The 20,000-nt window shown below is 43.3% G+C and overlaps 1 protein-coding gene across 1 annotated transcript in view; it reads right to left on the reverse strand.

Moving 5' to 3' along the window:
* Positions 1-20,000, reverse strand: part of bnc2 (basonuclin zinc finger protein 2) — a 247,244-nt gene that overhangs the window by 170,526 nt on the left and 56,718 nt on the right. The gene's annotated exons all lie outside the window — the stretch shown is intronic.

Consider the following 20,000-nt stretch of genomic DNA (forward strand, 5'->3'; position numbering starts at 1 on the left):
GATTTGTTTGATTTTCTTTTCTTTTCATGATTTGTCTCTTTATGTTTGCTCTTTTTGACTTTTATTACTGTACCAAAACTGTAATAATTACAATCCTACTAAGGAAACCTCTGTCCGTCAGTCTAATCCGCACACACACAACCACACACGCACACACGCACATGCACACACACACACACACACACACACACACACACACACACACACACACACACACACACACACACACACACACACACACACACACACACACACACACACACACACACACACACACACACACACACGCACGCCACACAGACAATGGCAACGGCAGCCAATTCCACGTCGGGTTGTAAATGAGTTGTCACAAACCACACCACACGCCAAAAGGATTAAATCCCTCTCCAAAACTTAAACTATGCATACCAAGCGCATAACCCAAAAGTCTGCATATAGTTTGGCTGCATGATTATATTTTATATAATCACTCAGATGTATCTTGTTAAAGTAGTCAGTCGATATGCCCCTTGGCATATTTTTCTTCCTTCTTCCTTGCATACCAAATTATCACAATAACTACACATGGATATCTATTTAAACTAACTTTTTATTCATTTATAATAAATGTCAATCCATATTCTGTAATTGTACTTTGTAATGTGAAAAAGAAATTAAGGGTCCATTTGGTTCCATTGTTACACTCTCAAGGGTTGCAAACCCTCAAGGGTCTAATTCTTTTCTACCCCTGGGGGTCCCCAGACCCCACATTGAGAATCAGTGCTGTAAACCAGGGGTCTTCAACGTTTTTTCAGGCCAAGGACCCCCTAGCGGAGAAAGAGATGAAGCAGGGACCCCCTCTATATTGTATACAATTTTTTTCTTCAGCTATTTTTCCCCTCTACACCTATATCTCTATACCAAAAATAGCCGATCTACAAGCTCACAACGCCTCACAGTGCGAGGCGTTGTGAGCTTGTAGATCTGCTATTTTGGCTATATAGTTCTCCTCAGAAAACGGCTGCTAGGGTTCAAGTGGTTAATCATAAAAAAAATCATATCACACAAAGATTTGGCGGCCCCCCTGTAGTAACTCGGAGGACCCCCTAGGGGTCCCGGACCTCCTTTTGAAGACCCATAATGTAATCAGTTAAAGCTCCTATTCATGAATATTATCTTATGTATCTTGCTTGCCATGTACTCATTCCCACACCAGCACAGTGAACGGTACACAGTAAAACATGGAGATAGATTTACACTCAGGGTTTGGCTGTGCAAGTGTGCATCCACTGCAGGACTTTCCCCTTTTGTGCATTTACGCCTGCATCTATTGTGGTTTAGTACCGCAGGCAATTTGTTCTTGGCTGTTATAAATCAAAAACAAATTAATACACGGTAACACAACACTCTAAGCGACTCACTCTCTCTAACTTCTGACAGCTAAATTTAGAGCTACCGGTAGGCTTGTTTGTTTTACATTACTTGCATAACACCTCTCAAATAATTAGCTACCATACCATTCTTGGTAAAGTTTTTTTCTTTTTTGTCTTTTTAAATAATTATCTAAATAATCATGATGACGCAGGAAAGGTGCAGCATTTAGTTGGGAATGCATGCAATGAAAGGTGTGATTTCTACACTGCAAGATCCTAACTGTTAATTTAACATTACATTTAAATTTAAAGTGTAAAACACTTTTTACACTCTCAGAATTTAATTAATGCAGTGTATGTTGCAGTGTACGCAGTTTTGCAGTTTTCATAATACTCAGGGGTTTGTAAATATATATATACTAGAGGTAGGGCGGCCGGGCCGCTAGCCGCGGGGCCCCGCGCACGGGGTACCAAAATCGTGGGATAAAAATTTCCAAAAGTAAAAAAAAAAATATATATATATATTTTTTTGTATCTTCCTGGGAGTGTTGGGACCCCCGCGGACCCCTGTGGAACATGGCGGAGGCCTTCGGGTGTGTTTTTTTTTCATGAAGGTGGTTGCTTGTTTCTGCAAATGTGGCAACACTGATATTTTCTTGTGTTTTGTGCTTATCTTCTGGCAACGTGGCAACGCAGATGGCTCAGTTGTTGTTGTGGGAAGTGGGGACATGACAAAGTTGGCTGCGTGTTTTGTTTTGTGTTTGGGATGTACATGGCACGTGAATGACGGACATATTGTGATACAGACATGACTGAAGTGAAAGCAACGGCCTGGGTCATCAAAAAGGTAAGCTAGAGGGGGGGGGATGAAGCGAAGGAAAAAAGTATTGTGTTGACTGAAGATCTGCATGCTGGAATGTTATTTTTGAATCTGGCAACTCTCTTTTCCTGTCTCCTTATTGTCTTTCTCTTTACCCACCCTTCAGGGTCAGGGTTCTCAACCCTTTTCATATCAAAGAACATGTCTGGATCCTTGTATTTTGTGTTTAATTCCCTGTTATCCTTGTACCTTTATTGTGTAGTATTGTTCCTAGTGTTTCCTGTCTGCCCTAGTGTTTGCTACCCGTCTTGTCCCACCTCCCAGTGATTACTTGTTTCTTCACCTGTGTCCTGTTAGTCTCCCAGCCAATCCCTGTGTTGATTGTAGTTTTGTTTCACCTGTGTCTTGTTAGTCTGTCTATTTAAACCTCCCTGTGTTCAGTGTTACCTTGTCAGATTATAGTAAATGTCATGGTGTGTCCTGCCCTTGTATGTCCTGCTTTAATGTCAGTTTGTATCCTGAGTTTATTAACACATCTTCATTGAACCTTCTCTGCCTGCCTGGTTCTGCACTTGGGTCCAAAACTTGTCTCATATCGTGACACATTATTTATTCGGCATTTGAGCCACGGACCACTGTTTGATGAGATTTAGACTCTCGGACCCAAAACTTAGAATATTTTGTTATCGTTGGATACGATTTTGTCCACAATTCCAATCTGTATTGATGTGGTACCATAGGGAGCGATAACAGGCAAACGTTGATCAAAATAACAATTCTTTAATTAAGTAATGCAGATGTTTAACAATAATTTAACTCTTGAGAGCGTAAAATTAAACCAAATGAATTTTACACTCAAGAGTTAAAGATCTATAAGGGTCCATTTGGTTACCAACTCTCCATCATTTAGCTGGGGACCACCTGGAACCCCCTCAAGGACCACTGGTTGAGAACCACTGCTTTACATCAGTGGTTCCCAAACCTTTCTGGATCAGGTCAGATGGGTGGGCCGTGTGCATTTTCAGAGCGTGTTTATTTTAGTCATCAGTCAATCGATTCTGTTCCGGCTTGGGTCAATGGAATGGACATGGTATACATTAAGTTCCTATTTATCTGTATTACATTGAAAACTTTTTTCAAGGTTTTAAAGAAAAAAATACGACGACATGTTTTTACCATAATTCTTTAAAATATTAATGTTAAGTTATCATTAAAATCTTAAGTGTTTTACCAGCTATTTGGGGGCACACTCGCAATATCCTCAAGGCCCACAGGTTGGGAATCGCTGTCTTACATCATCCTTTCACTCTTTTTGACCCCCTCCCTCTCACTCTCTCTGTACTGAATCTGTGTGCGTGCGTGCGTGAGTGCGTGCGTGTGCGAGTGTATCAGTGTTAAATTAAACTAAATATATTCGTCAACAACTTTTTCACTGATACTAGGAGTATACACGGGTATGTGAATGAATAAAAGGTCTATGTGCTATGAAGAAAAAGTAGAACAGACATTATAGTCAAATTTCACATATGATGTGCAGCACAACAAATCCCTCTGTAATCCAACCAACTGAAGAGTCAGCCCAATATTCATTCAAACGTAAGCACACAAGCTAAAGTTATTCTATCAGATAAGCTGGCGTCGTTTCGCTAGACTTGAAATACAATACAAGATAAAGAAACCACTGCTGCGCACTGCCCTTTACTGAAAGAAAGGCAGCGAGAGTAGTGAATGACACCAGAGTTGCTAATCTTAGATCGTAAATGAAAAGCTAAGAGAGAGTTTCACTGAACTCAAATTGAAACAAATATGTAATAAAAAAGAAGAATGCATGTTTTTAAGAAATGCAGTATACTTGATGTTGGATATGATCGGAGAAAGAAGCAGAAATTACAACTTGGAGCAGTGTGTGTATGCGTGGGTGAGAAAGAGAAAAATCGGAACTTGATTTCATCCCCCTTATTCACCCTCACATATAGAACAAATCAGATGACAAGGATGATCATGGGCCAAGTGCATATAAAGCTAGTGCATCCTTGCAGACCATCTCTATACAGCTACTCGATGTAAGTGCTTCAGAGTACAATACTGACTCTAAATAACGACAGACCACGCAGGAGTCTACAGCCAAATGCATTGGCTGCACTGGATTACCAGTCACAGCCATTGAAGATGAGGCCTGTGTTCTTCTGATAGAGACAGCAGATAGGAGGCTGTTCCAAAGAAAACTTTATATCTTATCTTACTATCTGTAGAAAAATACATATTTTTCAGGGTGAGCAGGCCTAATGCTCATTATGTGTTATTTCTTTATCTCAAATGATATTTTGTGAAAAAGCAAGGCACCATTCTTATTTATTTTATATGAGACTTAATTTTTGTATTTGGTTTTAAAATAAATAAAATAAAACATGTTTCATATTACAGCAGTTGATTTTGCATCTGTATTGCACATTCAAAAAGTAATACCATTCCATAAGGGATTAATGTTTCCATTGACTTTGGAAAATCTGGAGAAACATTTAAACAATGCATTACTTTAACTACATTTTAGTCCATTGTAGATTTAGTTCACTAAAATCTTATGGTATTTAGTCAACTAAAACAAGACTAAAACAACAACAAAAATTCAGGTGACGAAAATATAACTATAACTCAATGGAATTTTATTCAAAAGACTATAAAACTACATCAAAATGTGCTGTCAGAATTAACACTTGCGTGTGTGTGTGTGTGTGTGTGTGTGTGTGTGTGTGTGTGTGTGTGTGTGTGTGTGTGTGTGTGTGTGTGTGTGTGTGTGTGTGTGTGTGTGTGTGTGTGTGTGTGTGTGTGTGTGTGTGTGTGTGTGTGTGTGTGTGTGTGTGTGTGTGGCTGACAGAGCAACATGGCTGACTACAAGTGAGAACACTTAGAAACAGAAAAAGAAAACATTGTAATACATTAGATAAAATATAAAACATATAGGTAGTATCCAAAACATACAATAAAAATAAATAAATGAAACAAATGGGAACATCGTAGATAAAACCCTTGCACCTGTAGAGAAGTTAGCAGCAACATCAAACGAACCCACTATATAGAGTGCTTCAAGAGCTTTAAAAACATCTGGCCTATTGCACAACTATTTAACCTGCTGAGTGGCCTGCAGTGCTATGTTTGGAGTGTTAAGGAGGCAGACAGCTTCAGGATATGTGCTATTCTGGAACATGGATGTTCTGCTCTTAATGTTTCTTAGTCTTTTGTGGGAACGAAGGGAATTTAAACGGTTGTTAGCCGGGTGAGAGTAGTCCTTTAGAATTTTAAGGCCCTTATTTTATTTTGTCTTGGCTTATAGCTTTCCGCTAGGGGTGGGAGATCACATCCAATCATTCTGAATGCGGTACGTACAACTTTGTCCAACTGTCTTCTGTCCTGCTGCCAAACCACACACTTATTGTGTAGGTGAGGATGCTCTCCAGCACTGCTCTATAAAACTGCATCATACCATCACTGGATATACCACATTTAAATGCACGCACGCATGCATGTGTGCGCACACACACACACACACACACACACACACACACACACACACACACACACACACACACACACACACACACACACACACACACACACACACACACACACACACACACACACACACACACACACACACACACACACACACACAGGGGATAGACCAAATGAGGCCTGTGAGTCTTTTTTTCCCTTCTTCTTCTTCTTCTTTTCTTAAATAAGTGGAAAAATGCACGTCTAAAGACCGCCCGTGGAGAGAAAATAAGCAGACCACACCGACTTTATGGACAAAATCTTTCCTTTTTCTCAGCTATTAAAAAAAGCATTGCGCGGGCTTCACATGTCAGCTCTTTCTACTTGTGATGGCTTTTATGGAAGGTGCCCTGGTTGGCTCCCCTCCATCAGCTGGCAAACCAGGAGCGCCTCTAAAAACTGCAATTCAAATGAAAGATCAGGTTGAGAGACCCAACCAAAGCACGAAAACAAGCTTTCATTTGGGCTGTTTACGACGCAAACCCCCAAAGCCCTCTTCTATACAAAAAAAAAAAGGGCAAGGGTGTTAGAAAATAAAGTACAGCGACACGCCAACAAAAAAAGAATAAGTGATCCGGCTGGTTCAAAAAGTGCAACGTGTTTCGGTTTTTCCCCACCTAAGGTAATCATTTCAACATGGTTTCAGTTGGGAGGAAGGCACGGTGTCACAGAGAGGTTAGTATATCAGATACATCCATCTACACTGACAAATTCTGAGTGTTCATTTAACTCTGGGTTTAAAAATGGAACCACAGTAGCGAAGAGCTTTCGTGAAACTGAAAGGTCACAGGTTTAACCTCCTTAGATCTTTCAAAGTGACCTGAGTCCCTTCCTTGCTACTCCTCATAGTAAACAGTGTAGGTCTTCAACAGGGGGTCCGGGACCCCTGGGGGGTCCTCAGAGGTACCACAGGGGGTCCACCAAATCATTGTGTGATAGGAATTTTCAGTTTGAACTTGAACCTTAGCATCCCTATTCTAAGGACAACTTTCACCGAAAATTGCCGATCTGCAAGCTCACAGCGCCTCGCAGTGCAAGGCGTTGTGAGCTTGTAGATCGGCTATTTTCGGCAATGAGAGGGGGGAAAAGAGCAGACTAAGTACAGAGTGAAAGTTTACCAAGTATTGACGGTTTAAGTGGTTAAATGTCTGAATGTCTAAATGGGGTCCTTGGGCTGAAAACGCTGAAGACCCCTGGCGTAGAGTGTAATGTAAATATATAAACCAACTTTTGGCCAAAGCTGAAATAATTTCAAGTGCAGGATTATTCAATTCAGTCACAAAGTCGGGAGACGTGAGGAGGAGGATGTGGTCAGAGGGAAGTAAGAGGTCTTCAGCAGGAAAAAAACCCTCCGCGACCCCTCTCAGCTCGACCCAGAGAACCCCCTGCTGTTCCCCACATGCACAGCGTTACCAAGGGGCTGCGGTGTGGCAGAGAGATGGCTCTGCAGTCCGCAAGGAACGCTCCCACTTGCACATTATAACACACTCAATCTAAACAGCATTCTTCACCGTGGGCTGTGGATGTGCGGGCCAAGACACAAGAGCCTGCCATCCGTCTATCTGCACAGTCATATCCTCAGCATTCATTTAACTCTCCATTTTTACACTGAGAATGTAACTGTGTGTAAAGTACATTGCAGGGAGGGATGATGGCTCTGCGTGTGTGTGCGTGTGTGTGCGTGTGTGTGCGTGTGTGTGTGTGTGTGTGTGTGTGTGTGTGTGTGTGTGTGTGTGTGTGTGTGTGTGTGTGTGTGTGTGTGTGTGTGTGTGTGTGTGTGTGTGTGTGTGTGTGTGTGTGTGTGTGTGTGTGTGTGTGTGTGTGTATGCGCTCGTGCGCGCGAGCGCGTGTGTGTGTGCGTGCGTGCATTCGTAGTGTGAGCCTGTGAAGATGACTGGGTCATCCTCAATCAGGGAGAGAACAACAGAAAAACAAGCTAAGCTAAACAAATGGTGAGCTGTGGGGAGGGAAAGGAGGGAGGAACGAGGGGAGGAGAGGAGGGCTAGAGAGAGATGAGGAGAGGAGAGGAGAGGAGTTAAGCACAGATTGATGAATGGAGACAGAGAGAGAGAGGTGTCTGCATGTGCGCCGTGGTGGCTTCAGTGTACCATAGGGTGGTGGTTAGGGCCTAAAACATGCACACTCACCATACAGACATGCAGAAGTGATGCACACAATGTCGGTCCCAACCCCTGAGGACATCCAGCACATAGTGTAAGCATGAGGCCGCCAGCGAAGCCCAAACACTGGGATTAACTGAACACAACACTGACACGCTGGCCTGCTGTGGCTGTAGCGCACACGCAACGCACTGTAAACGGTTTAGAGGGGAACCACAGGTTACTGCTGCGCGTGTGTGAGTGCATGTGCGTGTGCGCGCACGTGTGTGTGTGTGTGTGTGTGTGTGTGTGTGTGTGTGGGGGGGGGGGGGTTCTGTATCTGTGCATGTGTGTGTCCGTGCACACACGTGCGTGATTGTCTGTTTACGATGTGCTCTGTGGCTTTTGTGATGGGTTGACTCCTCTCTGATTGAGTTGGGATCAACAGTGGCTGGTGTCCATACACAAACACACTGCAAACACACTGCAGCAGCATGCACGGCAGTGGTGTAAAGTAACTAAGTAGATGTACTTAAAGGTAGGGTAAGTGATTTACTTTGGTTAAAATAAGTGTTAAATAGCTCTATATTCTGATAGTTTTCATTGCTATAGAGTGTTTGTTCAGTAAAATGAGTCTCCCATGTCTCTCCAGCTCTTTATTAAACAGAACATGCATTTTTAGTGCTCTCTCCCTGATTGGCTTAAATTTTGTCACCTACCTGAAAATGTACTATATTCTGTTTACTAAAGAGCTGGAGAGACCCCTGTGACCGAACAAACACTCTGTAGCAATAATTACTATCAGAATATAGTACTTTAACCTTTTTAACAAAAAAACAAAAAATTACCAAAAAATATCACTTACCCTATCTTTAAGTACTGTACTTACAGTAAGAACAATTTTGTGGTATTTGTACTTTACCGCGACGCTTTGTGAGCTTGTAGATCTGCTATTTTCAAACATTTCAGTACTTTTACTTTTGGTACTTTAAGTACATTTTGATACCAATACTTTTGTACTTTTACTCAAGTAAATTTTGAATTCCGGACTTTTACTTGTAACAGAGTACTTCTATATTGCAGTATTGATACTTCTACTTAAGTAAAACATTTGAGTACTTTTTCCACCACTGCACGCACACACACACACACACACACACACACACACACACACACACACACACACACACACACACACACACACACACACACACACACACACACACACACACACACACACACATTCATAGAGGCACATGTAACAATACCGACACATGCACATACACAAACACATTCACGCACGCACATACACACGCACACATGCACAAGCACACACTGGCACAGATACAGTGGCACTGCATGTGTAATGTAGTTGAAAAAAAAACACTGTTTTATAAAAATGTGCTATATACGGTAACTTTGTCCCGTCCAATCAAGCCATTGTGTGAGAATATCTTGTTCCCTCTCAGAACAAATCACTGCCTATTATTTACAGTATGTGCTGAGTGGCGTGCATACAAAGGAACAAAACAGACCCAAATTGTCCACAGTAAACAACTGTGACAAGCAGCCGACGTGCCTGAATGCTCTTTGGGGCTGTATCGCGCGTACCGCTAAATGTTTGATGGTAGCGTGCGCCTCAGAACAAATGTAGCGGAAAAATTTGTGTCGCTGCAGCTGCTTTTTAAAAAATACCCAAAAAAGGAAGAATTTGTGTTAACCAACGTGTGACGCATGATTATGAAAGCATTTCCAGGTTTGAGGAGCTGCAAAAAATGCTGGAGAACAACAGGACGGGACAGGAGGGGGGAGGGAACATTGAAGGCATGTTTGCTTGCTAACGAATGTGTGGCAGCTACATGCTAAAACAATTAGCCCCCTCTGCACAGGTTGGACCATGCAGGGGAGGGAATTAAGCAGGGTAGGGCTATGGGACTAATAATACATACGCTGAGTGTTTGTGTGTGTGTGTGTGTGTGTGTGTGTGTGTGTGTGTGTGTGTGTGTGTGTGTGTGTGTGTGTGTGTGTGTGTGTGTGTGTGTGTGTGTGTGTGTGTGTGTGTGTGTGTGTGTGTGTGCGTGCGTGCGTGCGCGTCTATATGTGCACACTTGTCTGTTTGTATGTGCATGCCTGGTTGTCTGCATGTGTATGCACCTTTATGCTTGAATGCATATATTTGAAGATGCTTATGTCATGTGCTGTGTGTGTGTGTGTGTGTGTGTGTGTGTGTGTGTGTGTGTGTGTGTGTGTGTGTGTGTGTGTGTGTGTGTGTGTGTGTGTGTGTGTGTGTGTGTGTGTGTGTGTGTGTGTGACAGAGTGCCTCCCTCAGAGAGAGAGCCAGTGATTGTACAGACAGAGTGGCAGTGTGTGATAATGGTTTCCATTAACCTGAGCTGAGTTGGAGGACCTAGGAGACTCTTCATTCAACCCTAACACACACACGCACACACACACACACACACACACACACACACACACACACACACACACACACACACACACACACACACACACACATGGACGTGCACAGCTATACGCAGAAATACGTATAACACACACAGATATACAGAGGGAGAGAGAGAGAGAATTTGTGCATTGTATGCTGTTTCCATCGGCACAGAGCATCTGAGTAACTTTACCATCTCCAGTGCTCCAGAGTGACAGCAAGGGGTCAGGATGCATCGACCAACCACAAGAGCCCTCCAAACATTTCTAGATAACCAACATGACACTCACTCGTCAGCTCTGGTGGGATTTACTCGCAACACTGCAAAACCCTGCGTGTTGATTGAATTCCGAGAGTGTCAAAATGGACCCTTAATCCATCCGGTTTGTACACACCCTCAGGAGTATGCCCTAACAAGGACCATTACTGCACTGTCCGACACGGGCCCCGTTCAAACCTCCCTGGAGTCAGGAAGGGAAGGAGAGAGCAGGGTGGAACGTAAAGAAAGATGGCAGAGAACAGACTAATGCAGCAAAAAGTAAAGAAATAAACTCCCTCCCCTGCTATCCTATTCCACATCTCAGCTATTATATTGTCCCTTGTACGGCAGGCTGCAACTTTGAGCTGTGTGGCTAGAACTATTCGGTGGACTTTATGTCCTTGGAGCTGTTTGACCAACGCATTCTCACGGCTTGGGACTGATTTGACCATACAGCCAGGGACGTGCACAGATAGACCCCAGGTGGTGCTAGAGCACCTGCCCTTTGCCCTCTTGACCAGAAGCGCCCTTTTTTTCCAGTTTACAGCAGGGGTCTTCAACAGGGGGTCCGGGACCCCGGTCCTCAGAGTTACTACAGGGGGTCCGCCAAATCTTTGTGTGACATGATTTTTCTTTTTACCATAACCACTCGAAACCTAGCATCCCTTTTCTGAGGAGAACTTTAGCCAAAAATAGCAGATCTACAAGCCCACAACGCCTCGCGCTGCGAGGCGTTGTGGGCTTGTAGATCGGCTATTTTTGGCAAGGAGGTATAGGTGTAGAGGGAAAAAAGAGCAGACCAAGTAAACAAAAAAAAGTATAATTTACTTGAGCACCTGCCCCTCAAAATGTCTGTGCACGCCACTGCATACAGCCCTATTTAACTTTTTTGGCGTGCCTCCGTCTTATTTTCATGAAGTCACTATAGTACTACTTGACGTGAGAATGTGTTGGTTTCACTACAACGTGTCGGTGGTCTATATGTACAGCCGGCTGCGACTCTGAACTATTTGACTGGAACCAGTCAGTGGACATATGTTCAGCAGTGGCTCCAGAGGTACAGTACAGTACAATGTCATGTAACTGTGAATAGGAACAGAGGAGCAGGCTGCGCTGCAATTACTGCTGAGAAGCCATTAGGGACAGAGGGGGCAGTTGGCTCCTTTAGGCCAGCTCCACAGCCGACTAATGGATGGTCTCTAGTACACACACACACACACACACACACACACACACACACACACACACACACACACACACACACACACACACACACACACACACACACACACACACACACACACACACACACACACACACACACACACACACACACACACACACACACACACACACACACACACTCTCTCTCTCTCACTCTCTCTTTCTCTCTCTCTCTCTCTCTCTCTCTCTCTTTCATTCTCTCTCTCTCTCTCTCTCTCTCTCTCTATCTCTCTCTCTCTCAAGTCCTCTCTCTGCCTCTCATTCAGCTTCAATCTAATTCACTATCCCTCTTTTTATCTTCCTATTTTTAAGCTCTCTTAAAACAGAAATCACCACTGTACTGTGTGATAAGAATCAGCATAAACCAAGTCAAATACAACCACCAATCAGGGATATTTTAAATGGCATACAGTCCTAACGATGCACCAATATATCGGCTGTACATCTGTATCGGACAATAATGTCTTGCTGACTGCCATTGGCCTATCTGAGAATGAGAAGACGTTCACCAATGGCACTGGCCAATATATTTATCTGTTGTGTCACATCAATTTTGCATGTTTGTCATGTGAAATGAGGTTATATTAAAGGTTGATTCATAAATGATACGATTACATTTAATCAAACGTGGGTGTCGGCATCAGCTATCGGCCAAATTGTTATTTTAACCACAGCCAAACCTAGCGTCTCTATTCTGGGGTGAGCTCTACAAGCTTACAACGCACTGCAACGCGACAAATTGTGAGCTTGTAGATAAACTACTAAAGAGAATTGGTATAGAGGGAAAAAAGGAGGGAGACTCTATAGAGCTCTAGCGGACCCCGGTCAACGAAGTATACGTATAGGATTTAAATGGTTAAACATCAGTATCAGCCCAGAATTTCACAATCTGTGCATCCCTAGTACACTATCTTTCTATGATTCTGGCCTATGTAACTGTATGGCATATCTTACAATAATGTACCACTTAAACCCACAATCTTACATGACATGTATGACTATGTATGGTGTATACTTTTCACATAATACTGTATTTCTTATGGAAGCTATATATGTCATTTCTGTATGGGGACAAGAAACTAGTGAGAGGTGTCAGGACTTATTTCTACTCATCGAACTCAATGACACACACCAAGTTTGATAAGATATGATAAAACATGTCTGACCCTCTATACTTGGCATCCAGACGTAGAACCTGTGACATTGGTAGTACAGTCAAATAATTTCAGTTCCGTTTAGCAATACTCAGGAAATGTCTATTTCTGAAAATGTTTGCAAATTTGTGCTCTTCTTTGAATGTTTGAATATATATATATTTTTAAAGCGAAGATTTTTGACACACATCTTTGCTTCTGGGGGTCCTTGCATGGAACAAAATATTTTGAGATGGGGGTCCGTGGCCAAATACATATCCTTTTGGGGGTCCTTGACATGAAAAGGTTTGAGAACCACTGATATAGCAACATCGGTTATTCAGAAAACTGATTTACAAGACATTTGTAGAATCGGCCTCAGGACTTAATGGGTTAATTAGCTGCCTAATCCGATTCCTGACTACTTATTTACTAATTTGTTTTGTCGGAATAAAAGCATGTACACCTTATTGGTTTTATTCCTGTTGGTTACAGCATAGACATTTGCACAAGGGTACATACAGCCTTGCATGCACACGTGCGCACGCACACACACACACACACACACACACACACACACACACACACACACACACACACACACACACACACACACACACACACACACACACACACACACACACACACGTCTGGAACGTTCACTGTGTGTGTATGTCTAGAAGTGACATGGCTGCCATTAGCATTTAATTTCATTGCCATGGGTGCTTCTGCCATTTGCCCTGGGCATCGCTGCTGGCACAATTCAACATCACACACATAAATAAAGGACTGAGAGAGAGAAGGGGGAAGAGAGTGCCAAAGTGAGCGAGGGAGGGACAGTGTGCCTTGATGCTGTAAATTAAACATACTTTGAATGTGTCTGGAGATTTGTCTTTGTGTGTGTGTGTGTGTGTGTGTGTGTGTGTGTGTGTGTGTGTGTGTGTGTGTGTGTGTGTGTGTGTGTGTGTGTGTGTGTGTGTGTGTGTGTGTGTGTGTGTGTGTGTGTGTGTGTGTTAATACAGCATGCAAACGTACATGCACATGTTAGCGTCTGTTAGCCATGCTTAGTCTAGCATAAATGTTAACCGTAGCCCTTGTCACTTACCTGTCTGTTGGGAGAAGAAAGTGAAATGACTGAAATAAAACAGGAAAAAGGAGAAAAAGAGACTCTTACCTTTGGAAGGGGAAACAGGTGCAGCAGGGTCATGGCAGGAACGCATGAAAAATAAAATTCAATATGAATTAACATGACAATCTTATACTACCAAACATTTCAAATAACAAACCTCCAAACATTTTGTTCTCCCCGTATCACTGCCATGTTCAATTACCTTAACTGTAGCTACACAATGTCAGAAATGTGCCCCGAGCATATTTACCTTCAAAACCCTGAACATTACAGTTCAGGATTGACATGGAAACCTTTATTCCACTAATAATTAAAATAATAGCCCAATCAAAATCAAAATGCCTCATGTAACCACCTCTATCAGAATTAAATGGCCCATTCCAAAAGTCATTTAATTCCCATTGAAAGGGATGATATAAATGTTCAAAGAATCGTCATGTAGATGCTCCTTCTGATCACTTTCTAAGGTTGGGATGTTGTTTTGTAGTTTTCACATCTTATCCCATCATTTAATTTCACACTTATGTAAATACTCAACAACTGGACTTAATTCAAACTGGGGAAAAAAGACTCCTGTAAACATCCCCTATCCACCATGTGGTCCTAGTAAGACCGTGAGGGGTTAAATGTGGAGGTCCACACAGATATTTGGGAGACAACCCTGGTGCTTTCAGATGAGCAGCGCACGGCTCTTGTGGCAGTAATGGGGGAAATTGCGCTGAGAGGAAGAAGGACACATGCAATTAGAATCTGGCGGGGCGAGTGGGCAGCTGAGGTTGGGGGGTGGTTGGAAAAGGAAAAGAAAAACGGAGGGAGGGAGAACAGGGGAAGGGTGAGGATGAAGGTGGCTCCACTGTACAAGAAGCGATTTAGGTGAAGGCTAGCTTTTTATGTGTGCCTGTGGGTAAACAACACTCACTCTCTGCGGCTAGCTTGCTGACTGACTGGTGGCTGGCTGGTTGGCTACCTGGCTAGCTAGTTTAGTTGGCTAGCTTACTGACTAACTGGTACTGGCTGGCTGGTTGGCTACCTGTCTAGCTGGTTGGCTAGCATACTGACTATACTGAGCTGGTTGGCTAGCATTCTGACTAGCTGGTTAACTATCTGTCTAGTAGACGAGATGGTTGACTTGCAGACTGGCTGACTGGCTATAGCTGAGTGTTATGACTGACTGACTGGCTGACTGACTAGATGGTTGACTGGTTGACTGGCTGGCTAGCTGAGTGTTATGACTGATTGGCTGGCTGACTAGATGGTTGACCTGCAGGCTGGCAGGCTGGGCCCCCCCCCCCCACCTACACCTGTCCCTGTGTCCCAACGCAGTGACAGCAGCCCAGATGTCAATCAAATTAGTGCCCATCTATAGCTGATTTGGCAGTGTCATTTGCAATATCTTCCCCCTGCCTCTGATGGAAAGAGAGGCCAATAGAGGGTAAGAGTGGGATAGAGAGAAAGAGAGAGAGAGAGAGAGAGAGAGAGAGAGAGAGAGAGAGAGAGAGAGGGGGAGTAGGAGATGGAGAGAGAGAGAGAGAGAGAGTCACTTCATAGCGGGCTTTCTCCGTGAATGTCATCTGCCCACTTAACGCGTGTTCCACTGGGAGAGGACTGAAGGAGGAGAGAAGAGGAGGAGAAGAAGCGATCCTTCGTTCCATGAAGTGGCTCACTAGCAAATGCAAATAGGGGCTGCATCGTCAGGGGACACACCAGCCCCGGTTTTAATGGAGTTGGGGCAAACTCATTTTACAGCAGAGAGTCACAGAAGAGGAGGATAATAATATCACTGGCGCGTGTGTGTGTATGTGTGTGTGCGTGTGCGTGTGTCTGTGTATGTGTGTGTGCGTGCGTGTGTGTGTGCGTGCAAGTGCGTATGCGTGTGTGTGTGTGTGTGTGTGTGTGTGCATCCGTGCGTGTGGGAACGTTGTACCTCTGTGAGAGAGTAAAAGTGACTGTGTGTGTGTGTGTGTGTGTGTGTGTGTGTGTGTGTGTGTGTGTGTGTGTGTGTGTGTGTGTGTGTGTGTGTGTGGTGTTCCTTGTTAGATCTGTTAGATTAAGCTTGTATTCATTCTGGCACTCGACATCTGCATGTGTCTATCAATAAATATAAATGAACAGTTTATCAACAGTGAATATACAGTGTGTGTGTGTGTGTGTGTGTGTGTGTGTGTGTGTGTGTGTGTGTGTGTGTGTGTGTGTGTGTGTGTGTGTGTGTGTATATATATATATATATATATATATATATATATATATATATATATATATATATATACAAAGAGTATAGTTTATCAAAAATGATGATATTTGTAATTTGAATATATGAATTAGAATATGTACAGTCTTTATACAGGATAGGCAGTACTAACTTAAAAAAATTATATAATGCACCATAAATTATCACGCTAAAGTCACAAACTCTGCTACTATGGGTTTTTGCTTCCCTTACACTACAGTCTAATCTAGCAGCAATGTTCATGTTTCTTACAATACCGTACACTGTCAAATCAAGAAAAAAGAAGAAAGCTATGGAGAGAGCCAGAGAGAGAGGGAGAGAGAACAGAAGGGAGGGGAGAAAAGGTCCTGATTGATGCCGTTTGATTCAATTTCCAACATGTGGAGACATTCCTGTGCCCCCCAGGGGCTGCGTGTGGCTTCACAAGGAAGCGAAAGAAGAAGATAGGCAAGGAGGGAAAGAGGGAAGGGAGGGAGGGATGGTGGCGTGTGTGTGTGTGTGTGTGTGTGTGTGTGTGTGTGTGTGTGTGTGTGTGTGTGTGTGTGTGTGTGTGTGTGTGTGTGTGTGTGTGTGTGTGTGTGTGTGTGTGTGTGTGTGTGTGTGTGTGTGCGCACGCCTGTGCATGCGGCATGCACCACTTTGAGCCATGCCTTTCAACACTCAACTGTGCTGATGTTGAACTTAGAACTCCAAATCTCTCTACCTTCTCTAAAAGCCTAATTGGCTTGAACGGGAATCAGGGAGAGAAGGAGAAAGTGAGAGAGAAAAAGAAAAAGAGAGAGAGAGAGAGAGAGAGAGAGAGAGAGAGAGAGAGAGAGAGAGAGAGAGAGAGAGAGAGGTGGAAAGAAGGGGAGGGAGAAGTTGCACCTATCAAAGGTTTACAGTTTGCCCCAACAACAATGACTGGGTGCATCTGATGTGCGTGATGTCAGTCACAGGACAATCATTCTGTTTCTCTCTCTCTCTCTTTCTCTCTCTCTCTCACATACACACAAACACGCACGCACGCACGCACGCACGCACGCACGCACGCACGCACGCACGCACGCACGCACGCACGCACTCACGCACACACACACACACACACACACACACACACACACACACACACACACACACACACACACACACGTTTGTATTACTATACTTGTGAGGACATCAACACTTTAGGCCAGGCCAGGGCCGGACTGGGACCAAAATTCAGCCCTGGCATTTTGGTCCGGACCGAAAAAAAAAACCCTTTTTTTTTTTTTTTTTTTTTTTTTTTGGCCCAGTGGCCCACTGGCCCAGCGGCCCACCGGGCATTTGCCCGGTACACCAAATGGCCAGTCCGCCGCTGGGCCAGGCATGTTATGAATGCCATTTAAAAATAATAATTGCCATTTTTTACCGTAAGCCTAAAGCCGAAAAACAGCAGACATGTCACAACACGTCGCGCTGTGACGCGTTGTGAGCTTATAGATTGGCTGTTTTCCGGTGCATGACACTGGCGCGCAACTAAGTATAAAATCATGTTGAACTCTATAATTCCAATCCCTAAATCTAACCTCCAAATGTCTAATCCTGACCTGAATGTTTTTCGAATTGTATCTCTAAAAATGTTTTTTTTAACTATAAAACAGCCATTTGTCTTGTGAGGACCAGGAAAACGGTCCTCACAATGTATATTTCTTCAAATTCTACTATACTTGGTCCTCGCAAGTATAGTAATACACACACACACACACACACACACACACACACACACACACACACACACACACACACACACACACACACACACACACACACACACACAAATGCATGGCTCTGACCCTTGCACTACTTGCCATTGTTTTCTTGTAATATTAGAGATGCAGGAATTGATGATTTTTCCAATTTGTGCTCACTCCATCACTCTGGTTAAAAGTGTCAACCAAACACATAAAAATAGTAAATATAATAGCATGTAAAATCTATTGTCATTCTGTTTTGTCTTTGTGTCATCAGAAAGAAGTGTGCAGCCACCCTCAATGCGTCATCATGCACGTTGTGGAAATTTCTAGTTCTTTTGCAAATTGGCCCGTTGATTCAGTGATTCTCAAACCTTTTCATGTCAAGCACCCTCAAATGAATACGTATTTGGCCGTGGACCCCCATCTGAACATATTTGGTGCAAGGGACCCCATACGAGATTTGTGTTGTTAAAATATGTCAAAGATATTCAAAATGTTTCACATTTTTTCAAGATTTTTCATGAAAATCACAAGACCCCGCTTTGAAAACCACTGCGTTGATTGATAAGTTGATCTTGAGTGTGTCAACACTTTCATGAGCCATTGTATGCTCTCTGGGACATAACTACTATATATGGAAATTAAATGAAAGTAGTCTACAGTTGTGGTTGTGGTGTAAATGGCTACGGGTGACATGGACATACACAGACCTGACTTGACGAGCACTGGGGAGAGGTGTCACTCAGTCCCTCTGAGACGTAAAAAACGGTGTGCAAAATATATGCACACGGATATGCATATGGACACACAAACACACACGCGCGCGCGCACACACACGCACGCACACGCAAACGCACACACACGCAGCTATTTACTAAAAATAGACACAAACATGGAGCCACAAAAGAGATTCATACGCCTACAATCAACACACACACACACACACACACACGATACACTTTCATTATGCATAACATACTGGACACGTAAAATCTCCAGAGTGAATTTAACTCTTGAGAGTGTAAAAATGTACCCAAATTGGGGTCTCAGGGGTTAATGAACAGTGAGGATTTCACACACACACACACACACACACACACACACACACACACACACACACACACACACACACACACACACACACACACACACACACACACACACACACACCTGAGGTCGGACGGAGGTTGATAAGGCTAGGTCTGTTGTCACTACTCCAGTCACAACCACCTCAGTTCTTTAATGCCATTCCTGTCATGACAAGACAGGAACACAGCAAAGTTCAACACCTGCAGGCACCACACCTCCACTCTCTCACACACACACACACACACACACACACACACACACACACACACACACACACACACACACACACACACACACACACACACACACACACACACACACACACACCATGGAGTTCTATAGAGTGTGAGTGTATAATAATGATTTTCTTGAATGTGATTGTCTCAGAGAATGCACATTTATACATTAAAAAAGAGACGCACGCAAGAGAAAGAGAAAACAGAGTGAGAGACAGAGAGAGAGAGAGAAGAGATCAGACACCAATATATCGTTGCTGTCAGGCATAAACCTCATGTCGTAAATTTGTGCCCTACTTCGGCATACTACAGTGTCACGCAAAAGTAGAAAAAATAGTAGATCCACAAGCTCACAACGCTTCGTGATGCATGGTGCACTGGTAGGTCTGCTATTTTTGGGTTTTATAAATATTGAACCAAAGAAAGTGAACTAAATAATAACTTGAAAAATGTGTTTTGCAAAAATCGGCGTCCTGGTGGGGCTATAATGGGCCAATGTGAAAAGGGTGTCCGATTTCACGGCAATCGGACACTGCGTTCATGATTTGAGGCATTTTGTTCAAAACGAGCTACTCCTGCAAACTTTGGAAGACAATCTTAGCCAATCAGGATGGAATAAGACAAATCTGACAGATCAGTCTCGATCACAGGACTATAGATATAATGTGTACGGATTTGTGTGATGTTTGGACCAAATATGTAGGAGTAATATAAAAAAGAAT

This window comes from Gymnoscopelus microlampas (genome assembly GCF_963454915.1).
Source record: "Gymnoscopelus microlampas genome assembly, chromosome: 2".
Classification (NCBI taxonomy): Eukaryota; Metazoa; Chordata; class Actinopteri; order Myctophiformes; family Myctophidae; genus Gymnoscopelus; species Gymnoscopelus microlampas.